Source organism: Belonocnema kinseyi, chromosome 5 (genome assembly GCF_010883055.1).
Source record: "Belonocnema kinseyi isolate 2016_QV_RU_SX_M_011 chromosome 5, B_treatae_v1, whole genome shotgun sequence".
In the NCBI taxonomy this organism is placed as follows: Eukaryota; Metazoa; Arthropoda; class Insecta; order Hymenoptera; family Cynipidae; genus Belonocnema; species Belonocnema kinseyi.
In genome coordinates this window covers 147,154,189-147,160,494 of record NC_046661.1, presented here as the reverse complement: position 1 = coordinate 147,160,494, position 6,306 = coordinate 147,154,189, and the positions used below count along the sequence as shown (strand labels likewise).

Genomic DNA, 6,306 nt, shown 5'->3' with positions numbered 1-6,306 from the left:
GATAGAAAATTTGGTTTGAAAAAATAAACGAATAATTTAAAAAATTAACTTTGTGTTTTACAATTTTTTTAAATTTATAGTGCCTGGTGGAAAATTTCACTACATTGTTGCAAATTCGTTTTTTTTTTGTAGAAAATTAATCTTCTTTTTTGAAAATTCACCTTCTTGATTGTGAATTCAACTATTTTGTTAAAAATTTGTCTTTTTGAGTTCAATTTAACTGGTAGAACATAATTTTTTTCCTTTTGAAAATTAATTTTTTTAAAATGAAAATTCAATTATTCCCTGTTGTTTGAAAATAATTTGCTATCGGAAAAGAGAAATATTAACAAAATACAATAAATTTTCAATTTAAAAAGATAATTTTTTACCAAAAATAGAATAGGTAAGTTTAAAGTTAAAAAAATTAATTTTCAGCTAAAATGATGAATTTGGTATAAAATTAAATTATATATTTGAAAATTCATCCTTTTGGTTGAAAATTGAACTGTTTCGGTAGAAAATTTGGTTTGAAAAAGTAAACGAATAATTTAAAAAATTAATTTCGTGTTTTACAATTTTTTAAAAATTTATAGTGCCTGGTGGAAAATTTCACTACATTGTTGAAAATTCGTTTTTTTTTGTAGAAAATTAATCTTCTTTTTTGAAAATTCACCTTCTTGATTGTGAATTCAACTATTTTGTTAAAAATTTGTCTTTTTGAGTTCAATTTAACTGGTAGAACATAATTTTTTTCCTTTTGAAAATTAATTTTTTAAAATTGAAAATTCAATTATTCCCTTTTGTTTGAAAATAATTTTCTATCGGAAAAGAGAAATGTTAATAAAATACAATAAATTTTCAATTTAAAAAGATAATTTTTTACTCAAAATAGAATAGGTAAATTTACAGGTAAAAAATTTTATTTTTCTTTCAAGAAAAAACACGAATTATCAACCATGTTGTTAAAGTTTCAACCAAATATGTATATTTTCAATTAAACTGATGCATTTTCAAAAAAAAAAAAATTAATTAAAAAAAAACAAGAGTTTAATTTGCAGGCAGGTAGTTGAATTTCAAAACAAAAAGATTAAATTCCAACTAAAATTATGAATCTTTAACTGGAATAGTTAAATTTCCAAGCAAAACGACGAATTTTCAACTAAAAGAAGGATACACTTTAACCAAAAACTAAATAGGTAAATTTTTAGTTAAAAAAATTAATTCTCAACCAAAGAGTTGCATTTTTAACTAAAATGATTAAATATTCCACTAAATTAGTTGAATTTTGAGTTTAAAAAACTTATTTCTCAACCAAGAAGAAAAACGAATGATCAACCAAATTTTTAAATTTCCAACTAAAGATACATATTTTCAAGTAAAATTATGAATCTGTAACTTAAATAATTCACGTTCCAACCAAAAAGATGAATTTTTAACAGGAAGAAGGATCCATTTTAACCAAAAACTGAATAGGTAGATTTTTTAGTTAAAAATATTAATTTTCAACAAACGCGACGTATTTTTAACTAAAATAATAAAATATTGAACTAGATTATATGAATTTTCAGTTCAAAAAATTATTTTTAATTAAAAAAATCTCAACAAAATTGTTAAATTTCCAACCGGAATGCTTGAATATTTTAGGATTTTTTAACGTTGAAATTCCTTTAAACATATTCCTATGTTTCGCGTAGTTTAGCTAAAAATTTGAGTCTTTGATTTTTTCATATAACAATTTTCCCATAAATATTAAGACAATTTTTCTTTAATTGTTTCAAAACTTGTAAACCTTCTAATATTTTTAAATTATTCAAATTTATCGTGGACGTTTTTTTTTAATTCTGCACAATTAAGAAAATAGTCTCAAAATCTTTCAGATTCTTCTTCGAAAATTTTGGAAATCTTTTACAATCTTTTTGAATATTCTCCTAAGAATAATTTAAAAAAAGTTATTTTAACTTTTTCTAGGAACCTAAAAAATGTTTTTCATTTTCTTGAAACCTTTAAAAATGGCTAAAATATCTTATAAGTTTTAATTATTTTTTAATCCTTTCAAAACTTCTGAGTATCTCATACACTTTCTCCAATTTCTCATAAAATTATGTATTATGGCAAAATGAGTTTTACATTAAGATCTCTTACACTGTTTTTCAAAATGCTAGAAAATAATTTTTTTAATGATGTAGCCTTTTTCAATTTTTTTCATTCTCTTGACGCTTTGTAAAATTGAGTTTACCTAATATTTTTTTTAAATCCTGAAAAATTTAAAGAATTGCCTTAAAGCCTTCCATATTCTTTCTCCACGCATTTTGAAATTTTTAAAACTTCAAATTGTTCTATTAAAATTAAATTTAAACAATTTAAAATTTTCCCAGAAATATTAAAAAAAAAATTGATCTCCAAAAACTTATCTCTTTGAAAATATAAAAAAATTTAGATATTATGGTGTGGTAGCAAAATGTGAGTAACAGTATTATTGCCCAATATTAAACGATCATTTACAATTTATATATTCTCTTCTATCAATAATGTTTTAAAACATTTAGGAATAAATTTTATAAAGTAAAATGATTTATTTGAAAATTTCGATATACGAAATCGACGATGCAAAAAATTCATAAATCTTTATATATAATCTTTATATACAATAAATAATTATTGTCATTTTATTATTTCATTATTAAACAGTGATTGAAAAATAAAAAAATAATTTCCGAATACACTGATACATAATATAGCAGACCGTAACAAAACAAGAAAAAATATACCCCCATTTTTCCCATTTTAAAGAATATTTATTTTTTCTCCTTTTTTCAAGCAAATTCTCGTTGAAATTTCTCAAAAATTTATCTTTGTGGCTGAAGATTCATCTCTTTGGTTCAGAAGAAATTCAGTTGAAATATCAAATATTACAAATTTCGTTGAGAATTAAATCTTTTCGGTTTGAAATTTCAACAATTTGGTATAAAATTAAATTATATAAATGAAAATTCATCCTTTTAGTTGAAAATTGAACTGTTTCGGCAGAAACTTTGGTTTGAAAAAATAAACGAATAATTTAAAAAATTAACTTCGTGTTTTACAATTTTTTTTAAATTTATAGTGCCTGGTGGAAAATTTCACTACATTGTTGAAAATTCGTTTTTTTTTTTGTAGAAAATTAATCTTCTATTTTGAAAATTCACCTTCTTGATTGTGAATTCAACTATTTTGATAAAAATTTATCTTTTTTAGTTTAATTTAAATGGTAGAATATAATTCTTTTCTCTTTGAAAATTAATTTTTTTAAAAAGAACATTGAATTATTCCATTTTTGTTTGAAAACTTATCTTTTTTAGTTTAAAATTTAACTGTTTTTTTGAGAACTCAACTATTTTGGTAGAACATTAAACTCTTTTGTGGAAAACTCATATATTTTGTTGAAACCTCGTCATTTTGGGTAGAAAATTAATCTTCTCTTATGAAAATTTATCTTATTGACTGTGAAATGAACTATTTTGATTGAAATTCGTCTATTTTGGTTCAATTTAACTCGTAGAAAATTTGTTTCTTTTTGTTGAAAATTGGTTTTTAAGCTGACAATATAACTATTTCATTTTTGTTTAAAAACTTGATTTGTCGTTGAAAATTTCACTATTTTGTTAAAAATTAAATTATTTATTTGAAAAATTAAGTACTTAGTAGAAAATTAACTTTTTTGAGGAAAATTCATAGTGTCGGGTGAAAAATTCAACTGTTTTAAGGGGGAAAATTCATGTATTTTGTTGAAAATCCGTCTTTTCGAGCCGTTATTTTACTGTAAGAACGATAACGTGAATGAGAATCTTACCGAGAAATAAATTCTCTGAGAATTTATAATAATCTCAGAATTTATTTTAATTAATAGAAAATTGAATTTTTTCATTAACTTTTCGGTTGAAAATTCAATTCTGTTTTTAAAAGTTTGTCTTTTTTATTTTAAAGTTTACCTGTTTTAGCAGAAATTAAATATTTTTTTGATAAAAATGCAATAACTGTTTAAAATTTATATTTTGGTGTTGAAAAATGAACTAAAATATTTTCTGGATAAAAGTTTCACATATAAAAAAGAATTGTTTTTTTATAACAAATTCATCTGTTTTAGTACAAAATTGATCTTTTTTGGATAAAAATGCAACTATTTGGTAGAGAATTTAACTGTTTTGTTAAAAATTCATCCCTTTTGGTTGAAAAAATTCGTCAATTTGAATTCAAAATTCAATTTTCTTTGTAGAAACTTATTTTTTTGTTAAGAAAATTCAATTTTTGATGTTACTGAGTTAACTGGAATTTTTTTTTGATGAAAACTCAACTTCTTTGGTTGCAAAAAATTCTTCTGCTTTAAGATCAACTTTATATTTTTTGGATAAAAATCCAACTATTTGGCTGAGAATTCAACAATTTTGTTAAAAAGTCATCCTTTTTAGTTAAAAATTCGTCTTTTTGGATTGGGAAATTCAATTTTTTTAGTAGAAAATTATTTCTTGTTAAAAAAATTTATATTTTGATTGTCAAAAATTGAACAAAATCTTTTTCACAAGAAAACTGAACTATTTTTTTGAAAATTTATCTTTTTGATTTAAAACTTATAACTTATAAACTTATCTTATAGAAAAAAATTAAATTTTTTTGTGTGAAAATTAATCTTTTTTAATTGAAAATTAAACTACTTGAGTCAAAGTTAAACTACATTGTGAAATATTTCTTTATTGAAGGCTTACGTCTGGTTGAAAATTTAACTGCTTAGTGGAAAATACTTCTTTTTTTGTATGTTTAAAATTCATTTTTTAACAGAAAATGGAACTTTTCTATTTTTTAAGATTGATATTTTTTCGTTAAGTTTTCGCGTTTAAAAAAAAATTTTTTTAGTTTGAAATTTCCTTTTTTTTTGTGTAAAAATGCATCAGTTTCGTGGAGAACTAATTTTTTGCTGAACAGTAATATTTTTTGTTTGAAAATTGAATTTTTGTAAAGAAAATTTGTCGTCTGATTTCAAGGTTCAATAATTTAGATAAACTTTTATTTATTTTTTGAGTTAAAAATCTTTGTTTGTTGGAAATTCGTCTTTTTGGTTTTAAAATTCTTTTCTTTTGTTGTATAAATTTCATTCTTTTTTTATTAAAATCTAAACTATGACACTTTTTCGTCGGCAAGTTGCCTTTTTGGGTTAAATATTCAACTATTATGTTAAAAGTTGAATTATTTTGTTGGAAATTCCAGTATTTTGTTAAAGAATTATCTTTTAAAGTAGTAAACACTTTTTTTATTGTTTGAAATAAATTAATACATTTGAAAATTTTTTATTTATATATGAAAGACTGTAATTCTTGAATATGTCTGAGTTAGAAAATAATGTATATTCAACCGCTGTTATAACCTGAACAATAAAATTAGTAATGTAGTTTATGGATGACCCCATTAAGAATAACAGAATTTAAAATTCGGTGCATAAAGGAACTGAAAAATACGTTTATGATAGATTTTGTCAATTTTTTCGTTGTAATAGAAAGGGGGAGGGTCGGTAAGGCCGGTTTTTGGCCTAATTTATTTTTGGACCAAAAAATCTGAAAAAATCATGGTAGTATTTTATAAGTATCCCGAGTCGACTATGGTTTTCGGGGTCGCCGAATACAAATCTGGCGTCCTTTGACTTTTATCGCGTCAGGTTCAAGGTCATTGGAAGGTCAAATCGAGAGAAAACGGTAAAAAAAATCCAAAAAAATACGTTATAGGTTTTTGGAGTCGCTAATTACGAATCTGGCATCCGTTGAACTCTATTGCTTCAGGTTCAAGGTCATTTGAAGGTCATTTGAAGGTCAAATCGAGAAAAAACGGTAAAAATTTTTTTAAAAAAATATATGTTATAGGTTTTTGGGGTCGCTGATTATGAACCTGGTGTCCGCTGACCTTTATCGCGACAGGTTCAAGGTCATTTGAAAGTCAAATCGATAAAATATTTTTTCCCCAGCCTTTTCTCTCGATTTGACCTTCCCATGACCTTGAACCTGACGCGATAAAGGTCAGCGGACACCAGGTTCGTAATCAGCGACCCCAAAAACCTATAACATATTTTTTTAAATTTTTTACCGGTTTTTCTCGATTTGACCTTCAAATGACCTTCAAATGACCTTGAACCTGAAGCGATAGAGTTCAACGGATGCCAGATTCGAAATTAGCGACTCCAAAAACCTATAACGTATTTTCTTGGATTTTTTTTACCGTTTTCTCTCGATTTGACCTTCCAATGACCTTGAACCTGACGCGATAAAAGTCAAAGGACGCCAGATTTGTATTCGGCGACCCCGA

General features: G+C 24.2%; 1 protein-coding gene across 1 annotated transcript in view; it reads right to left on the bottom strand.

Annotated features, from left to right (window-relative positions):
- LOC117173948 (eIF-2-alpha kinase GCN2) overlaps positions 1-6,306 on the bottom strand; it is a 94,996-nt gene that overhangs the window by 27,725 nt on the left and 60,965 nt on the right. The window lies entirely within an intron of this gene.